At 40.7% G+C, this 21,192-nt stretch overlaps 1 protein-coding gene and 1 long non-coding RNA gene across 2 annotated transcripts in view; both read left to right on the top strand.

Moving 5' to 3' along the window:
* Nucleotides 1-21,192, top strand: part of WWOX (WW domain containing oxidoreductase) — a 935,251-nt gene that overhangs the window by 627,467 nt on the left and 286,592 nt on the right. The window lies entirely within an intron of this gene.
* Nucleotides 2,409-21,192, top strand: part of LOC106725462 — a 212,154-nt gene continuing 193,370 nt past the window's right edge. The window contains exons 1-2 of the long non-coding RNA XR_001361357.1: nt 2,409-2,492; nt 4,778-4,923. This is a non-coding gene — a long non-coding RNA (uncharacterized LOC106725462). The remainder of the gene's footprint in view (nt 2,493-4,777; nt 4,924-21,192) is intronic.

Below are 21,192 nucleotides of genomic sequence, written 5' to 3'. Positions count from 1 at the left end.
CACACACACACACACACACACACACACACACATGCTGTCCCCCAAAAATGCATACATACACACTTTGAATAATTTTTAATTTCACTGAGTTAAGTCTGAAAAGAACGAAACATCAATTGAGCTGTTAAGTGTGTATGCATTTTTTGGGATACCCTTTATATATCATTATATAATGTCACATATTATATATACAAACATGCATTTATTTACTTATTTATTTAACCTGTGAATTCTGAATTCCTCTTAATAGGGTATGTTTAATCCACCTGTGTTGTCCACAGCTTTAAATTTGCATAGCAAAAAAAGAAATATTTTAAAGAGATAGATCTAAATATACATATTTTGGAATATATGTGTATTTTTATAACCACACACATATATAATGGCTGCCATGCTATAATATTTGGATAAAGGAAAATGCAGAGCAATGTGTATTTTATGAAATTTTTTTTTTATAAAGAAAGTTACTCATGTATCTGACTGTTTGGTGTGTATTTGCATAGTTTGTAATGTGACCTGAGATTGTAATGAAACATTAACTATTAACAGTGGTAACTCCTTAACAGGAAGCATGGGAGATGAGAAGGTTTTGTGGAGGAGAGAACTTTGGTTTTTTCTTTATGTAATTCCACTATGTTTGAATTTTTTCCCCAATTTTTGAAATTAGAAAACAGGGCAAAAGATTTAACTTGCACAAATATAACTGATGAAATGGCTCCTGGAAGACCAGATCCTATAATATTCTCCTGCCAGACCAGGCCAGCCTTGCAGAGAAGCGGGATGAACTGATTTGGAATCCGTTCAACTGATTTTGGTGTTTGTTTCCCTAACAGAGAGCTTGGGCTGAGATTAGGAGAAAGGGATGTGGGAAAGGCAGGAATAAATTTGATTTTTCACCCCCTGCTGATTTCCACCCCTGCCTTCTTCTCTTCCCCTCACCCCCCAGCAATTTCTAATTAGTTAGAAGAGCCATGCCTTCCAGAAAAGAGCAGGCATCCCTTGGGGATTCACCAGGAAGGAGTGGGTCTTGTGGTGAAAAGGAACGCTTTTTTTTTTTTTTTTAGTATTAAAGTTAATTAGAAATGGAATGTGTTAAAGCTCAATTTTTATCATTAGCACCCATTCCAGAGGGCCAGTTACTATTGGTAAAACTTCAAATTCTTTCTGTCACTATAGATTTGGTTTTAGGGTTCAACATTTATTTGTGCCAGTCCCTAAAACTCATGATTCTCTGTGAGTCTGTTGGGTTTGGAGAAGAGACAGTAATATCACATTCAAAAATGCATCCATGGCTTTCTGTGTCAGAGACTATAGAAACTGGCAAAGCAAATAGAACTTGATAGTTATTGATAGTTCTTTTCACAGGATACACATTGATAGTTATTTTCAAAGGAAGAAACTCAGTATAGGAACAAGTTCATGTGATGTAATATTGGAAACTTCCTTCTTGCTTTTTAAAAGACGGTATTTGCATATCCTGTTTTCATTGCATTATAAACAGGTGGTCTCCCAGTAAATGCAGTTTCCTCTTGCTTAAATGAGAAATCATGAATTTAATGCATTTGGTGACATATCTTGACAGTGTATGGGACATGGCTAATGGCTTAGATGTATAGCATTGTCATGTAAAATTTTTAGTAAACTTTTAAGTAAACTTTTTAGTTAATTCTCAAAAGAGAAATGATAATGAATTCCCTGCCACATATTGGTGTTATTAACAAATAGATAACCTTTTGGCTGGAATTGTAGTCTCTGATATAGTTCTTTTCCTTACCCTATCCTCATATCTTAAAATGTAAAATTCATTAGTGTAGAGATTTTGTCAGGTGTTTATTTCTACTATGCTATTATTTGACTGTGCTATTTATACTGTGTGTCAATTCCACTACAGTTGGTACTCAGTAGATATTTGTGAATGGATGGATGGATGAATGAATGGCATTCGACTTTTGTGAAAGTAATTAAATAATCCTCACACTTTGTACCCTTTACATGTACAATCTCTGTACTGGGCATCTCTGATCTACTATTTTGATGGTTATCATAAGATCTAGTATATGGTGAGCAGTCAATGAAATTCATAATGAATTGGCTGGACTTTGATTCATTTATTTACTGTACTAAATTATCCATCATTCAGAAAAGAAACAAACAAACAAAAAGAAAATACAACACCTATCATGTGCCAGGTACTGTTCTTCAAGAGGTAAAGATACAACAAAAAGCAAAGTCCTTACCCTTTTGGAGCTTACATTTACATTATCATGGGGGGAGATGGGCAATACACAAAACAGAACTTTTAATATAATTTCAGGTAACGAGACATGCTAAAAAGAAATGTTCTCCCTGTCAGTGCTGCCAAATAAGTATTCCTTTGTTCTCTGCCACACTGTCAAATATGTAGGCATTCAGGAGAAATGTCTGGAAACCAGCTAACATGAGGCAGTTACGGTGACCCATCAGAGAGTGTTAAGAGAAGATTTTCCTCCCAGGTGATATCAATTATCTATCTATATCTATTATTAATTAATTTATTTATGTTGTGTTAACAATTATGTTTGGCTCCATCTTGTTTATTTACTTGGGGAGAGGGATAGAGAGTTAGAAACATCAATGAGAGAGAAACATAGATCAGCTGCCTCCTGCACGCCCCCTACTGGGAATGTGCCCGCAACCAAGTTACATGCCCTTGACCAGAATCGAACATGGGACCCTTCAGTCCGCAGGCTGACACTCCATCCAATGAACCAAACCGGTTAGGGCTACTTGTTTATTTATTTATTTTTTAAATATATTTTATTGATTTTTTACAGAGAGGAAGGGAGAGGGATAGAGAGTTAGAAACATCAATGAGAGAGAAACATAGATCAGCTGCCTCCTGCACGCCCCCTACTGGGAATGTGCCCGCAACCAAGTTACATGCCCTTGACCAGAATCGAACATGGGACCCTTCAGTCTGCATGCCGACGCTCTATCCACTGAGCCAAACCGGCTACGGCAAACTTGTTTATTTTTAATGCAAGATATTTACAGAAGGTTACAGAGAGTATAATTCATTCCCATCTCTGCATCATTCAGTTTTAACAACTATCACAGGTGGCCAGTATTGTTTTATCTCCATCCCCAATGACGTCCCCCATGTCCGATATTTTACAGAAGCAAGTTGAAGACATTATATTTTTTATTCCATAGATATTTTATTGTGAGTCAATATAAGGGCTCTCAAAAAATAACTACAATATCATTATTATACCTAAAAAATAGCACAAATTATTTAATATCATTAACTAGCCAGTGAAGGATCATAATTCCAATTGTCCCCTAAATATAAGTAGCACTATTTTTTATAGTTGTTTGAATCACTGGGTTGTTGTTTTTTAATTACTCATCTGTTTTTGTTTTGTTTTTTCAAAAGTTGGTTGAATACTTGCCCTCTTTTAAAAAAATCTGGAAAATTAAATGCACTATGTTTTCGCATTTCCATGTTTTCTAATCAAGTTTGTAACATCCAGTGCATAGCTAGAATTTATTTCTGGTAGTAATGTTTTGAGAATGATTTAGTTGTTGTTGGTTTTGTATTAGTATATTAGTCTGGTTCTCCAGAGAAATAAAACCAATAGGATGTATTTATCCTATATAATAAGAGCTAATATGCTAATTAGACTGGAGGGTGAACCAATTTTCCTGATGACCTTCCAGAACTACCAGTGAGAGGGGGGCCACGAGGCAGCTGGGGCTTCAAGTGCCTATTCTTGCATGATTTTTGTGCATCAGGCCTCTAGTATATATATATAATATACAGAGATTTGTTATAAAGAATTGGCTCACATGATTGTGGAGGCCAAGAAGTCCAGATCCTGCTGGTCATACAGTTCCAGTCCAAGTCCAAAGGCCTGAGAAGCAAGTGAGCCAATGTTGTATGTTCCAGGTCATGTCTGAGTCCAAGGGTAGAAGACCAGTGTCCAGCTCAAAGACAATGAGGCAGAGAGAGTATATTCCTCCTTCAACAGATTAGACGAGGTCCACCTACATTGTGCAGGGCAGTCTGCTTTACTCAGTCTATCAATTTAGATATTAATCTTTTTAAAAAATATATCTTTATTGTTGAAAGTATTACATGTTTCCTTCCCCCCACACACACCCACATTTACCCTCCTCCACCCCCACCAGGCCATCACTGCACTAATGTCTGTGTCCATGGCTTATGCAGATATACTTGTAAGTTATTTGGTTAATCTCTTCCCCCTTCCCTCTGAGATTTGTCAGTCTGCTGCCATATTAATCTTAACCAGAAACACCTTTGCAGACACACCCAGAAATAATGTGAACCAAATATCTGGGCACCCCATGGCCCATTCAACGTGACACATAAAATTAACCATCACAGTGGTGATGTCAAATAAGATTTATCTTGAAAATAATGGGCATGGCATGTAACAATATTACATTTAAAATAGTTTTTCTTGAAATATTAATGTTTATTGCATGTAACATATTTAAAATTGTTTTTCTTAAAAAAATATATATATATATATAAAACACGTGAAAAAAAGTAAAATTAAATTAAAAAAAGAAAATAATGGGCATATACTTCAAGTACATATTCCCATGGTAGCTTTCTTCATCAATGAAGCATCTTCAGAATCTCTAAGCCAAGTGTTCTTAACTATGGACCTTGAAGAAGGGCCTCTGGGGTGTCTTAGAATCCTCTGAAATAATAAGCAACATTATACCCTATTTGCACTTTTCTGGGAAGAAGGTCCTTATCTTTCATCAGATTCTCTAAGGGCCCATTGGCCTCTGCTGATTTAGTATCACTGCTTGAAGCCATCATTACTCCTAGTGACCTTTCATCTTTGTGGCTGCTTTTGTGAGGAGGGCCTAAACATGACTCTCTTGACTGTAAGCTTTATTCAGGCAGAGGTAAGTCTGTTTATTCATTCAGTATCCCTGGAGCCCAACACAGTGCATGCACACAGCACATACTCAATAAATATCTATTTTTTAAATATATTTTATTGATTTTTTACAGAGAGGAAGGGAGAGGGATAGAGAGTTAGAAACATCGATGAGAGAGAAACATCGATCAGCTGCCTCCTGCACACCCCCAACTGGGGATGTGCCTGCAACCAAGGTACATGCCCTTGACCGGAATCGAACCTGGGACCCTTGAGTCCGCAGGCCGACGCTCTATCCACTGAGCCAAACCGGTTAGGGCTCAATAAATATCTATTGAACCAACGAATTGACCGAGAAATGAGTAAATAAACAAATAGTCATTGTATTAGTTTTCTATTACCCTATCAACAAATTCTCAGATTTAGCAGTTCTGGTGCATTGAATGGAGGCATAAGATATATCGTATCAAACACTATGTGACCTGTTGTATCTGGTTTCTTTCACTCTGCGTAATGTTTTCAAGCTTCATTTACAGTTGAAGCATGTGTCAGTATCTTGTTCCTTGTAATCCTGAATAGTAATCCATTGTATGGATACACAACTTGTTTATCTATTTATCGGTTGATGGACATTTATGCTATTTCTACTTTTGGACTAATATGAATAGAGCTGCTCTGAACATCTGTGTGCAAGTTTTCACTTGAACAATGATTTTCAATCATTTTGGGTACATATCTAGAGTAGAATTGTTGGGCCATATGGTAATTCTATGTTTAACTTATCAAGAAGCCCTCTTGTTAATTTTTAATGTAGGATATTTAAAGATTATACAAAATGGAGCCTTTTAACTTGATGGAATTTTTTTTAAGATAGGAATTTTCACACTTCTCAGGACCTCAAGATAAAAATAGCAGAAAGAATACTAACTTGATCTTGACTTGGAAGGAACAGACTCAGTAACACAGCACCATGTCTTTGCCACAATACCTGTGCCTGGACCTCCCCGTTCAGGTGGCAGTGTGAGGTCACTTTCAGGTCATCCATGTAGACCTTTGGACATCACAGTGTCTGAATAAGCATCATGACCTAGAGCAGGGGTCCTCAAACTACGGCCCGCGGGCCACATGCGGCCCGCCGAAAACATTTATCCAGCCTGCCGGGTGTTTTTGCCGCTGCTGTGTGCATAGGAATTTGTTTATAGTTTTTTTTTAAACTATAGTCCGGCCCTCCAACGGTCTGAGGGACAGTGAACTGGCCCCCTGTTTAAAAAGTTTGAGGACCCCTGACCTAGAGGATGTGGGTTTTTTATTTTATTCTTTATTAACTTTATTGGGATGACATGTATAATAATACAAGCGTAATATGCTAATTAGACTGGACAGCCAAACGACCTTCCGGATGTCATTTCAGATGTCTTTCCTGATTAAGCCATCATGGCGGGGGCTGAAACAGAGGTGGTTAGGAGTGATCAGCAGGTAGGCAAACAGTTAGGGGCAATCAGGCAGGCAGGTGAGCAGTTAAGGGCGATCAGGCAGGCAGGCAGGTGAGTGGTTAGGGGCGATTAGGCAGGCAGGCAGAGGTGGTTAGGAGCCAGTGGTCTCAGATTGCAAGAGGGTGCAGGCCAGGCTGAGGGACCCCTCCCCCCCTCCGTGCATGAATTTCATGCACTGGGCCTCTAGTTAGTTAATAATATTTTATAGGTTTAAGGTATACAGTTGTATAATATATTTCATCTGTATATTGTATGTGTTCACCACTCTGAGTCGGAAAATTATAACACACTGAAGAAAGAAATTGAAGAAGATACAAATAAGAGGAAGTGTATACTGTGTTCATTGATAAAAAGAATTAACATCATTAAAATGTTTATACTACCCAAAGCAATCTACAGATTCAGTGCAATTCCTATTAAGATACCAATGGTGTATTTCACAGAACTAGACAAATATTCCAATTTATATGGAACTACAAAAGTCCCCGAATAGCTATAGCAATCTTGAGAAAGAAGAACAAAGTTGAAGGAATTACACTACCTGATATCAAACTATACTACAAGACCATAGTAATCAAAAGAGCATGGTACTAGCATAAAAACAGAGATACAGATCAATGGAACAGAATAGAGAGCCCAGAAATAAACCCACGCCTTTGTGGCCACTTAATATTTGACAAAGGAAGTAAAAACATCTTGGCTGAATAAAAGCATACAATGGGATAAAGATAGTCTATTCAATAAATGGTGTTGGGAAAAGTAGACAGATATGTGCAAAAAATGAAACAACCATCTTCATACACCATACACAAGAGCAAACTCAAAATTGATGAAAGACTTCAATGTTAGACTCGAAATCATAAAACTCCTAAAAGAAAACATAAAACTTATAAAACTCAACACCAAACATTCAAACAATCCAATTAAAAAATGGGCAAAGGATCTGAATAGACACTTCTCCAAAGAGGACACAGTGATGGCCAATAGACATATTGAAAAGATGCTTAGTGTCAGTAGTAGTTAGAGAAATGCAAACTAAAACCACAATGAGATACCACCTCACACTGCTGTCCTCAATAAGTCAACAAACAACAAGTGTTAGCGAGGATGTGGAGAAAAGGGAACCTTCGCACTGTTGGTGAGATGTGGTTTTTTAAAACAAGGCTGGGCAGCCTACAAAACAGATTTGTGCTGTGGTTACTGAGGTTCTGCAATCACAGCCCTGAGATTTCCTGAGTAGGACAAGCTTATTAGCACAGGGTCCTACACACAGTAGGTGATCATTGAAATCACTGAATCCTGGCTGAATAAAAACAGATCTATGTTAGTGTTTCTACAAAACTCCATTTTGTAAAACTAATGTTTAATCTGTTAAAATAAACACCATGCATTTTAAAGTGACAGGGATTGTGTGTACGTGCAGATAAGGGTATGTTTGAGAGTTGGGTTTAGGATGCGATCAGTTTTTTTACCTTGACTTTGACTGAAATCCTGTTCCTTCGTCAGCTTGTCTGAGGACTTTGACAGTTTATAGATGCTCTCTGAACCTCAATTTCCTTTGCTACAAAATGACAATACAAAGTTATGCTTCATAAGATTGCTATGAGGATGAATTGAGGCAAGATGTATAAAGTGCAAAGAGTTGTGCCTGGCCTATAATAGGTGTTCAACAAATCGTATCTATTTTTATAAACAATAATGCTCTTCTTTTAAGCTGATGGTGATAGCATTCCATGCAGAAAAGAAAACACAATTATACTGTTCACAGTGTTCATGAGTCAAAGAGAATGAGGTTGCTCCAAGGTGCATATTCTAGCTAGAAGTGTTAGGTTGCTCAAAGCAATGAAGAAAATGGTCTCTCTGTCTTTCATTACATAGATTTTCCATCCAGCTCCTGGTTTAACATTTGCTTAATACCTGTATTATGAAAACACCCAAGAATCCTTTTGCCAGTCTCCATAGCAGTGACATAAATCAGAGCTTGCAATTTCACGAGTGCCTTGCTATACCTCCAAGCGTCTGCTGGAGGGAACCATGGTTAGATTTCTAAGTGGTTATTCAGCCCCCATCCCTTTGAGGGCCTGAGACATGATTAACCTGCAATGGCTCTGACTCCCTCATTAAAGGAAAGCTCTAGCAAGGGGAAAAACACTGAAACCCATCAAGACGTTCCGTGCTATTTTTTTCTTGCACGTCAGCTGTGTGGGTGCCTCTTGTTCCTCTGTCCTTCAGGTTAGTAAAATCAAGACCAGTTGCGGAAGCTATGAACTATCAATAAAAGTTAATGTACCGCAGGAAACTCGAAGGGGAACAAAACCACTTAGGTGTTCAGGGCCACCAAGCTACCCGCACATCTCCTGTGAGCTGGCCGGCTCCTGGCAGTGGTTTTGTTGCCCTGACTTGAAACTAAACATTATTTTCCCAAGTAAATGGCAGAACATGCAGATCGAGGACATTGGCAGTAAACCAGGAATGCGCTGTTCCCGGCCACTGCCTCGCCTGGGGAGTGGGATAGTCTGCAATGTGCCTCGAGGTAGGACCATATCCAAGTCACTGAGGCTTCAAGTGTTTCTTCAAATAGTAGGGCCCATAGTTGCCCATGTGCCTCCCCTGAGTTTGGGGACGAACTCTTTCTTTGGTCTACAGATTCAAATATGTCCCCTGGGCACAGGCTGCATAAATGTCACAGCCAAAAGGTTTCAAATTTGTGTTTTGTCCTAAAGTGTCTTACTGCAGGCTGGTTCTAGTCCTGGATTCCGAGCTCCAAGCCCCTGGGCACAGGCTGCATAAATGTCACAGCCAAAAGCTTTCAAATTTGTGTTTTGTCCTAAAGTGTCTACTGCAGGCTGGATCTAGTCCTGGATTCCGAGCTCCAATTGGAAGAAATCTTGAGTAAATGTTCACAATTGAAGAAGGGCTCATTCCATTATGTACTTGGCTCATTGTGGTTAATGATGGAAAGTAGTGAGTCAATGCAAGAACAATGGAAGAGATAAAGCAAAGAAAATGTCAAATAGTCTTCCTTGCACTCTGCTCAGAGGGGATAAAGCAAGAATTTTATATACAAAGGACAATTGAGTGGACATCTTTGCTTGCTTAAACACATACATTTCCATATTTATCGATATTATTTTTTGGTTCTAGAAAGGAATTTGAGGTTCAGGACAGTCCTTCACATATGTTGTCGCACTCAGTGACTCTTCAGGACCTGTTGTTATTGTGGTTTCCAATTTACAGATAGGGAAACTGAGGCTCAGAGAAGTTACATGGGTCCTTGAGTATTAGACTGTGAGCTGAGAGTTGCAAAGTGAGTTTCTCACGTTGCTCACCTGGGGCCCTTTCTGGCCTCACAGCCACTGTAGAATGCCTGACACTGCGTGCCCACGGGGATGGCTCGAATCGCAAAGACTGACCATACCAAGAGTTGCCAGGATGTGGAAGACCTGAAACTTCCCCCCACTGCTGGTGGTAATGTAAAATGGCATGACCACTTCGAAAAGCAGTCTGCCAGTTTTCTTTAAAAAGTTAAACATACACAAATCCTAGGACTCAACAACTCCGCTCTTTGGGATCTAGTGGAGAGAATTGAAATCATATGTTCACACAAAGGCTTGTATTTGAATGTTCAAAGAAGTATTAGTCATGTGGGCAAACACTGGAAGCCATTCAAATGCAAACATAAACTGGAAGAGCCATACAACGGAATACTACTGAGCAATAAAAAGGGACTCACCACTGAGACTTTTAATAACCTGGACAAACCTCCAAACCATTTGGCTGAGTGAAAGAAGCCAGCTGCAAAGACCACATAAGGTACAGTAATGTTGATATGAAATTTCTAGAAAAGATCACACCCTAGAGACAGAGAGCAGGGCTGGAACGAATGGGATGATTGGCTAGAAATGGACATGAGGGAACATTTTGGGGTGATAGAAATGTTCTTAGAGTAGATTATGGTGATGGTTGCACAACTGTATAAATTCACTAAAAATCATCAAGCTATACACTTACTATGGTAAAATTGTATGGTGTGGAGATTAGACTTCAATAAAATCATTAAGAAAATGAATTCCAGGACCATTAAGTCAGTTGGCTGAGCCAGTAGCTACAGGGATGGAAGAACATTTTCACTAAATGTATTTAATAAGCCAAACTCTGCTACCCTTGATGTGAAAGTCCATAGGCTCTGACACATGACACACACCCAAAACTCACACCCTCAAACCGTGACCATTAGGAGTCTGCCAGGGTGGGAGGAAGGCTATAGCCACTCCGGTGTGTATGCAGCCTGGTTATCTCATCTTTTGTAGTGTGTCCTTACAACCCTGGGAAAATGGCACTTCTTTTTTTCCTAGTCAAACACACCGATGTGCACATGTGCACACTTTTGTAAAAGGTCAGCAAAATAAATCCACGTTTTTAAAGGAAAAAACATGGCAATTACCCATAATCCTAACACTCAGAGATCACTAAATATATATATATATATACACACACATTAGATTACATTAGTTTAGGCTAATTATCTATGGACTAGTACATATAATTAAAATTATATGTAGGTTTTAGTCAACCATCAGCTGTCTTATTAGGGCCCCCTGGACCCTGGGGGAGGGGTGGTGGTCCAATCCTTCCTTGGTCTCAAGGAAGCCAGTCAAGGTGGAGTTCTACCTGGCACCCTGCTTGGGAGGAAAGCCCTCGATGGTTAGAAGGCCAAAGGTTGGTCTTGCCCACCTTCAGTCACTCCCAAATATGCCCGCTTACCTCCCATCCAAGCTGTTCCCTCTCCATACTCACACTGGTTTTCACAAGTCCCGTCCTTATTTTACAATTGCCCAGACTATTGTCATCAGCTCGGGTTTATACCCAAGGAGCATGCACATCTCTCCCTCCCGCCTCATCCAGTAATAATTTAGATCAAGGATACAAAATAGGACTCATTTCATGACTCAAGTCAGGTTGATTTAAACGCCCAGTTGAAGCGTCGTGTGGAAAAGGATTGTGAAGCTGCACACAATGGATCATGGATTCTTCTGTGTTTTTGTGGCCGCGGGGCGTGGTGGCCTACTTTCAATGCATCCTCCACCCCAATTTAGATGAATTAGTGCTGCATACTTGTAGGTTTTCATTTTCTAAGCAACAACAGGAATTTCCCCCCAGATAGCCTTTTAGCAGAGCCAAAACCCAGCAGAGGAAAGGCTCAGCCACTTAGCTTTGGAGTGAGTTTGTGTATTATATTGATTTCCATCTTACAGAGTCTCTTTTCTGAATGATTGAGGGGCCAGCACATTTGAAGAAGGTGGCATTTGCCATTCTCACCATATCTCGGGGGGTCTACATTTAGGTGGGCTTACAGGATTTGAGAGCTGAGTGACACAGATCAAAATCCCTGGGATGATCTGTCTTCCAGTCCTCCAGGGGACTTCTTACATCAACTACAAATCATTGATCAAAATATCTACCTGTCACCTGTCCAGAAGTAACACCGGGCTAAATTCTGCATCGGGGCATGGCTGTACCATTAAACAGGGAGGGGAATCCCTTTCCTTCTCTTAAACCCAAAGTTTTCTGGAGATTCTCTGCACCAGCACCCAGGGGTCTGGTTTCTGTTTCATTTGATCACAGTGACAATGATGGAGATGACAATGACGAAATGTATAGGCACACTCATGTCTGTCCATTCTAAGAATTATAAGCTTTAAAAATTTTTAACTATTTATATTTTAAATAATTTAATTAAAAATAGTATTAAAAAGAACAGTGTTAACTTTTTAAAACTTAATATATGTGGTTTTAATACATTTCACTAACTTTAAAATGCAAGTAGTTTTCTCACTGTTTCAGAGAATTGTGTTTTATGCAAAGCCCATATTCTACATGCATATACAATAATTTTTCTCTTAAAGGATTTTTGAAGTATAAATATTTCTATATACAAAAACATAGCTTACATGTAAAACTATATATATGAATATATATTCACATATAAAGCTACATATATGAATACATATAACATAAAGCTATGTATATATATGTATTATGTATATGTATAGATAAATTCAGAATGACAATCTTTTCAAGTTTTAGAGTCACAGTGGTCCATTAGTGGATATTTCCTCTGACCTCCCCACTTTACAGATGGAAATATTGAGGTCTGGGCTTGAATAACTTACCATCACGGTGATGGCTGGAACAGAACCATGTCTCCTGGTTCATGATTCAGTGTTCATTTTTAGGTGCAAATTGTCTCTATATGCTTTTTTAAAAAAAATCTGAACTTTTACATATATAATTTCCCTTCCTCTTCTCTCTTCATCTCCCTCCTCACCCCTACCTATTTAACCAGTGCTTATAAATCTGAAACTGCCTGTCCAATTCTACCTGAGTACGACCTCAGAAGTCTCAAGTGTCTCAACAGCCAGGGTCCTGTAGACTCCTGGTTATGGTTAATTTTTCAGGGAAATTAATTTCTAGCTAAAATAATTAAAGACATGGCAGCAACTCAGTATTTGTTGACTATCAAATGAATGAACAAATGGCATTTCGACGATGAATGTGAGAATTTCCAACATTCCTGTGGCTTTTTTAAAAACGAGGCAGCCATGAATAATAACCCTGACTACTGTCATGAGACAGGAGGCCAGGGGATCTCTTCCCCTGTGCCTTTGTCCTTGCTCTTGCAACTTGTATGCACCACTGACCTTCCTGAATAGCCATGTCAGGGCGGCAGGAGCAGGGAGCGGATGAACTGGAGCCCGGATGCTGCACTAAGCCTCCATGTGATGTTTGCAGAGAGCCAGGGGGACACTGAGTGGTTGGCGTGGGCTTTGATTAAGCTCCTGGCTGTGTCCACCGCAGCGTCAGATGCTTCCACATCCGGGTGTGCAGAGCTATGGCCTGTAAGCCACAGGTGACAGGCAGTCTCAAAGGAGCCAGCTCAGCCTTGGATGGCTCTGGAGCTGTGGTGACAGTCCCACTGACCCCCAAATGATCAGGAGCAGGCTCCAGCCTCTCCACCTGTTTCCTTTCAGGCATGTCCTGTGGAGAGGCTGGCTGTGGCCTCGCAGCCATTTCCCAGAATGCCCCTCTTCAAAGGCCAGCTGGTGAGAAGGGAGCGATCTGTGACCCATGGCACAAATCTCCATCTACCCTTCTAACCAGCCTTGTAAGTGTGTTCTAAGACGCTCTATTGCATATCCTATCCGATGAGGAATTACAAAGGGGAAGAGATGAGCTCTTATGTTCGCAGTTGCTTTCGAGGCAGTACGGTGAGGTGTTAGCAGTGCAGCCTCCAGAGCCAGGCTGCCCGGGTTCGAATCCTGGTTCCAGGGTTACTCGCTGTAAGAGGACGGCAACATTACTTAATTTCTCCAAGTCTCAGGTTTCTTATAAGATGGGGATAATGAAAGAATGTAGAGAAGATGCCTGTTGCAGAGTAAGCACTCAGCAAGTTTATTATTAGAGCTATTGCTAATATCATAATTATGGAGTTAGTCACCTGTGTTAAAGGAGGAGGTTAAAGGAGAAGCCAGGCCACGTGGTGAGACAGTGAGTTAGAGTGGGAAGTAGCGACTGCGGTGTTACACAGGCCTGGCCTCCGTGGCCCTGTGCAATTGTGTTCACCTCTCTGAGACCACCTCCTTTTACTTATTTATTTTTGACTGAGTGTTAACTGCAATGCTATGGGGTACATGGTAGGCGTTCGGTCATTTCCCATTTTCTTCTCATTCTTCCCGTCACATCTTACACTTGCTTAGAACCGATGCTGGAGGCTACAGGCGCACACTGCCTCCAGTGCTCTGAGCTCCTCTGCCCATGTCCTCTGAAGGCGCCACCTTGGTTGTCATCATGGTGTTTACCTCACCCCAAATCCCCACCTAAGTGCTGGTCCTCTTCTGTTTCTGCTCTGAGTCTTGGTTATATGGCTATATTCAGTTTGTGAAAAACTTAAGGTGTACACTTATTATGTGTCCGTTTTTACATATATATTGTGCTTCCATAAAAGTGATTTAGAGACCTAGTGCAGGTAGAAGGATTCGAATGTCATTTGTTGATGACCTATGGCTCTGAATTGGAATCAAGAAAGGACTGGCTCCTATTATTTGAGTTCTAGTCATCACCCTTCACATTTACTGTCTTACCCTGATTTTTTTTTTTTTAATCGTGGCACAAATATTTACCATCTAGCAGAAGCCGTGAGAGTGCACGTTGTTCGGCCAATTGTAAGTGTAGCCTTTGGGAGAGATTCATTCATTTAGGACTCTTGGAGGGCTCCTTTCCTTGGCCAGGCCCTGGGAACCTATGGGGAGGAGCACCCACAGCTGACGTCCCTCTCTCTGGAGGCTTCATTCTAGGGCCGCCAGCAGACAGCAGACCACCCTGAGCGGGAAACACTCGAGGTGTGGCAAAGGCGAAGAAAACCGATCAGGAGCAGGCTCCGGCCTCTCCACCTGGTTCCAGGAAAACGGGCCCTGGGAGGAAGCGCCTGAGTAAGAGCTGAAGCCTGAACAGCCTCGGTCTGAGAGAGGGGCTGGCAGTGGGGATAAGCAGGCCAGAAGGAACAGCATCTACTAAAGCTTGAGAGTCCTGCTCCCCGAATGGCAGTCCTGGTTCTGCTCCCTCCCATCTGGGTCACTTTCAGGGAATCACTGACAATCTCTGAGCCTGAGCTCACACCTGCCCAGGCCGCTGCAGTGTCTGCGTGCAGGGAGAACACGATGTTATTAATGGACAAAGGTGTCCAGACGCTCTCCCCTCAGGGTCCAGACGGTGAGCAAGTGGAAGACATTGGCAGTGGGTAGTGGAGAAAAACTGAAACGCCTTCAGCTGGGTCTGGACACCGAATAATTTCTATTTCTTTATTTTTTATTTTTGGCTAAACATAGTTACTCAGCAAGGTAATCATGGGATGGCAGAGCATCTACCTAACCACCCGGAGCATAACCTTGTTCGTAGGAGTGCATTAGGTCCAGACACAAGACTGGAAGGGATTTCCATTGAACCCCTCTATGGGAGGTGGTATATGATACCTTAGACACCTCAATGAGACCAAGAGCTCCCCTTCAAGACATGTATCCAACCATAGAAACGCATGCATTTGAGCCACGCATCTCTACCCCAGTGGCTTCCCATTCCACTGAGGAGTCAACCTCTTACAGGAATCTCCCATGCCCCGTGCTTCTGAGACCATTATCACTTTCCAATAAGATGGTTTGCACACGCTGCTTTGCCTGCCCAGTAAACTGTGATTCTGTGGAGGGTGTGGGGCTGGCTCTGCGCCTCTGGGGTTTGAATTCAGAGATGGTGGGAGATTGCATGAGATTAAGCAACTCAGAAGTCTTTTTGGAGGAAGAGCCAGCTTTAATTTTATTGCCCCAAGTTCACTGCTTCTTTAGGTCTCTTCTGCTCCTGGTAAATCAAGTAATAGGTTTCTGTTAAAGACCTCAGTGTGCTGGCCCCACTGGCAGTAGTCTTGCTTTGTAAGCCGTTCTCTACATTTATTGTTCTCTTAGTATGTGAGGGTTTTCTGATATCTGTTCCAAATTAGTATTTCTCTAATTTTCAAATGTCTGCTTTGCCTGGCTGAGATAAAATATATATAGCAACTCTATTTGGCAGGCTTTCCATGAAAAGGGAAAGGGTATTTTGGTTACAATTTAATCTTTTTTTTCCTCCTCCTTTATAGAATTCACTTTGCCCATCTTCCTGACTCTTTGCGTTCCTTATCTCAAGGTGGGCATCCTCAGAATTCCAGGGCATTTCACCAGCCACCTTTTATAGAAGCTTAGGAAGATGGAGGCAAACCCATGAGCAAGACTTGGTTTTCTAAGCCACGTGGCAATTTCCTGCTCCATTACAACTCTGCACACCCTTTCAACTTGCTTGTCAGCCTAGGCTCTGAATGTCCTGGATAATCCTACAGTTGGTGACAGGTTACAGGTTTCTAGGGCATCTTATTTGTTGTTTACAATTAGGAGTCTCCCGCTCTCTTGCGGCTTTGTAGAAACTTGTTCCAGTGTTTTCTCCTGGTCCCCTTAGCCTCTGACTCCCTGGAATAAGCACCCTCCCTTATCTAGGCCGACAGATTTGTTTTGTTTTGAGTTATGCCCACATTGGGCCTCTACCTCTCTTATTTTGTAGTAATATATACACGATAGATGGATGGCAGCCAACATGCACTCTTTTGTACTGAGAAAGTATTTACATATCACCCAGTTTACATGACTTCCTTGCTCATACCTTATAATCCTTTTATAAATTTTTGTTTACATTGTGACAATGGACAACACTCAAGGTTCTATTGCAAGCATGTCAAAGTCAAAGGCTAACGTGCTAAATAAACCAGGTTTAAGTTTATGTGGGCTGCAAAAAAACAAAAGCTTCAATTTTCATAGAAATGTAGGTTATTTTGATAGAGACATGCTAAATACAAAGGGCTGAAATAAGTGAGTAATCGTTAACATAAAATAATAGAACATTTTAATAAAAATTAATATTTTTTTCTTGAACATTAACTTACCAGACACTGATTAACTGCACAAATTAATAAGGGTAACGCAAATAAACCTATTTTTCTTGTTCTCTGAAAGTGAAATATTTCCTGTTGCGCACACCAAACAAGTCAGTCCAAGACTAATGATGTGGCAATCGGCTGCTAAATATTTGCTGCTAGTATTAGTGGAGAGAAATTGTGTGCTTGTGAGTAAGGCATGTAAAGGAAATGGACGCAACATAGTTATAGTAATTAGTCATTAGTGAACGTTGTAGTTCGTTATTAATAATTATGTATAACAGGATATTGTAAAAATTAAGTTATGAAATTCTTATTGAAATGTTTCTTACATACCGTTATATTGGCTGAGCCACAAAAATATTCGTTGTGGGCCACATGCAACCTGCGAGCCGTGAGCTTGACATGCTTGTTCTATTTTCTTCTTTCTTCCACCAGACCTCTTGAAAAGCAGTTCTGAAACTTATTTTTTTATTATATTTTTATTTACTTCAGAGAGAAAGGGAGAAGAAGATAGAAACATCAATGAAGAGAGAGAATCATTGATCGGCTGCCTCCTGCATGCCCCACATTGGGGATCAAGCCCACAACTGGGGCATGTGCCCTGACCGAGAATCAAACCATGAACTCCTGGTTCATACGTCAATGCTCAACCACTGAGCCACGCCAGCCGGGCTGAAACTTGTTATTTTAAGGTTCTACCTGCTGTATCTCTGTCTAAGTAAAGGCCATTTATGGTCATGCTTCTCCTGCACTTCAGGTTTGGACCAGATTTTACTCTCCTTTGGTAAAAAGGATGAATTTCCCGTTATTCTCATATGACAGAAACTCACCAATTCTCTGCAGTAATCAACAAATAGATTTGGAATGTTTGACTTAAATATAAAAAGAGTTTCAAGGGTAAGATCTCAAATAAGTTTTCTCATTCACCCCTTTCTTTTCTCTCTCCCATTCTCTTTAATTTGTTAATGCTTTTGACTTATTTTGCTTTGGATAATTTTCAAAGTACTGCTTCCCCCTAGAGATCTCTAAAAGGCAGAAGTTCTGGCTATTAAAGATTTGCCATTCTCAGAACGGCCCAGTTAGGGTACCCTCAGGTTATTTATAACTGGATTTTATCTCAGAAAATTAACTAAAAGAAGATTAACCAAAAATCTCAAGGAAAATGCCTTAAACATCTCATCTATTATGCTGTGCTCAAACACTTATTTTCATCTTAACAGCTCGGTAAACCCAGTGGAATGCTCTTCCTAGTTTGGGGCATAAAATAAGATAACACTATGAATTCCTACAGGAAATCTTGTAACTCTACTTAAAATTAAGGCATAAAGTATGAAAATGTGAGTTTCCTCTGTATAGTCTTATTACTCCGCCTGTTAACTTAAGTGGTTCCTATTTCTGCGGGTTGGAGGAGCCCCAGGACATTTAAATCTCTCTTCTAGAAACAAATCCTTTTCCTTAAACGCCTCCCAGGTCAGGACTGAGTCAGAGCTCAGATCTGTAATGAAGAAGGTCTTAACATTTAGACATTTTCCTCATCTTCTAATTTACCCAGATGGGAGAGGAAGCCTGGAAAGTTAGTCCTACTTTATCCATTTAGGACTTTATTCATTATATCCCATTCCAGGCTCATTAAAAGGCATAGTCTTCACAACAGGATACAAGGGTCTTGCTGTCTGCCTTTCCTGCCTCCTCCTTCTGACCTGCCCTCCTCTTCCCTGGGACCTCTGCCTCCTCCCTCTGACCTACCTTCCTCTTCCCGGGGACCTGCCTGCCTCCCTCTTTGGACCTGTCTTCATCTTCTCTCCTCTTCTCTCATTCTACTTCAGCCATTTCTCAAACACACCAGGTGTGCTCCTGTCCCTGGGGCTTCTCCTCTTATTTTCCCTCTGCCTGGAATGCTCGTCTCCAAATTCAGAGCTTAGCTCAAATGTCACTTGACACTGAAGTCTTTCCTTACTACTCACTATCAAATGGCAACCGGCCTGTAATCCCTGCACCCCCTCTCCCTTCCTCTACTGTATAAAACAGAATGTAGACACCGACACGGACATAGACATGTCTAAGCTTTTTTCCCATTCCCCTGCCCTATAGAATATACGTTCATAAGGCATGGGGGATTGTGTCTATTTTTCTCATCAGGGCCTAGAAGAGTGTTTGTTTGGGGAGGTGGTGCTGCCCAATGTTCAGGAGGGCAGATGGTGGGAGGGAATCCTGAGCTACAACGCATTAGCTGTGTGACCTTGGCAGAGAACTCGGCCTGTCTGAGCTCCCATGAGTAGAAGTGACTTGCTGGGTGGTGGTCTGGCAAGACACGGAAAAGCGTGGGCCCTTGGGTTCTGTCACTGAGTAACTGTCACAACTTTGGGGCAAATTATCCTCACTAAGCTTCCGTTCACTCCTCTGCTAAATGGGCATGATGATAATCCTAATGATGTCATAGGGATTTTGGAAGCATTAAATGAAATAATAGAAGGGGCTTGGTTTGTTCTCTGAAGCACACTGACACCTAATAAATGATAGCTATTATCATGATTACTATTAACACCTATTTCATAGGGTTGCCATGAGATAATGTGTGTAAAGAGTGTTATCAATGTTACTCATTAATTTCTTCTACATTCCCCTTCCCTCCAACACCCAGCAATCTGGTGTCTGCTACTGAAATTTACTGGCAACAACTTCCAACTTCTATAACACTAAGTATTTGTACAGGCAGAAAAAGCAAGGCAGGAAAATCGAGGCGGGGGAGTGCAAGGGTCATAGCCTTCAAGGTCACAGACCTCAGCTTCCTCACCTGGAAAAGGGGCCCATAGCCCTTTCTCAGCAGGTTGCTGTGATAATGTGGGAAAGAAGAAGCTTGAATCTCATTTTGAGACACAGCAAGTACTTGCTAAGTGCTGGCCCTCTCCTGATGGCAACCACAATGGGACGATGCTGTACTTTCAAGTGTTTTATTGCAAATGTCCGATTAGCTTATGATGCATTAAGGGCAGGATTATGACTCACACTTTTTCAGGCTCTCCTCCACATCCCCAAATTCCTAAAACCATCCTGAACATGGAATTGACTGTGAAAACCAAATTGGCCATTTATCGCAAGACTACTGAATCCAGTCTCTGTCCAGCAGGCAACATTGTCACACCCAGAAGAAATTTCTAGACTATCTAGGACCCCTCATACTATTATTTAGTGTAGGCCTCTTATTTTTCTAAACATTTGGAAATTTGCAGTGGTTTCAATTGACCAAGAATTAATGTAAAAATTAGTAAAAGAGTAAAAACAGAGAGACGTTTAAGTTGACTGTGCCATATGCAACTTGCCAAACGCTCATTCTGTAAATGAGAAAACTAGGGTCCATTTTGTGGCTTATTTCATAATCTCGCAGAGATGTTGCATCAAATCGGGCATCAGAAAAGACGCCAGCACCAAACAGAGATGTCTTTGCTGCATTTGCAGTTTTCTGTCTTATTAACATGAAAACATTCTACGTGGCTGGAAACATCTAAAGGCTATTTTTTATTTTATTTTCCATTACTTCACTCTAAAGCTTTAAGCCGTACCTGTGGAAATTAGACTGTCACCTGCTTTTAGCATCTTGTTTTCTTTCGTGTTTGTAATGAAGCCCTCCGGGAATTATGCGATTACAAAAATGAGTTACAAATCCTCATTTGGTATACAAAAGTCTGTAGTTACTTTCCTTCTCTGTTTAAATAGTCTACAAAACAAGAAATAATTAGTCAAGCACTATCGGTAATTAAGCACATAAGATGAACATTAAGCAAACTGCAATCTTGCATCATTTTGAAGGTGGATAGGCAGGTTTTCGCGTTTGGAATCCAGCCAAAATGCCCATCTTCATTCCCTTTGCTCCTTATTTATTATTGGCGAGGGAATTCGCTTGCCTGACTTGCTGATGTGCTCTCGCTGGCAGTCCACCTGAGAGTTCGAGTAAGTGTGAGCCGCTATTTTTTGACACACTACCATTAGGAGTGGAAGATTTCAAAGAACTTGATATATTGAGAGTGGAAAGACGATGTTTCCCCAACATGCAAGTGCGTTTCTAAGTTGAGATCAGTTCAAGATTCAGAGAACTGCCCTGCTTTCTTGTATGCGATATCTGCTCAGAAGTATCTATAAAACCCTGTTTCTGTTCAGAATACTCTTTCTCATTTGGTCTCTTCAGGCCCCTTGAACTTGCTACTTAGTCCCCACTGCACAGGCAAAATCTGAAAAAGTTTGGGTCTAATTTAGGTTTTTCTTGAAGACGAGCACGTCTAGAAAACTGATT

This window comes from Myotis brandtii, unplaced genomic scaffold (assembly GCF_000412655.1).
Source record: "Myotis brandtii unplaced genomic scaffold, ASM41265v1 scaffold165, whole genome shotgun sequence".
Lineage (NCBI taxonomy): Eukaryota > Metazoa > Chordata > Mammalia > Chiroptera > Vespertilionidae > Myotis > Myotis brandtii.
The sequence above is the reverse complement of the archived record's forward strand: the minus strand, read 5'-3'. Positions and strand labels throughout refer to the sequence as shown.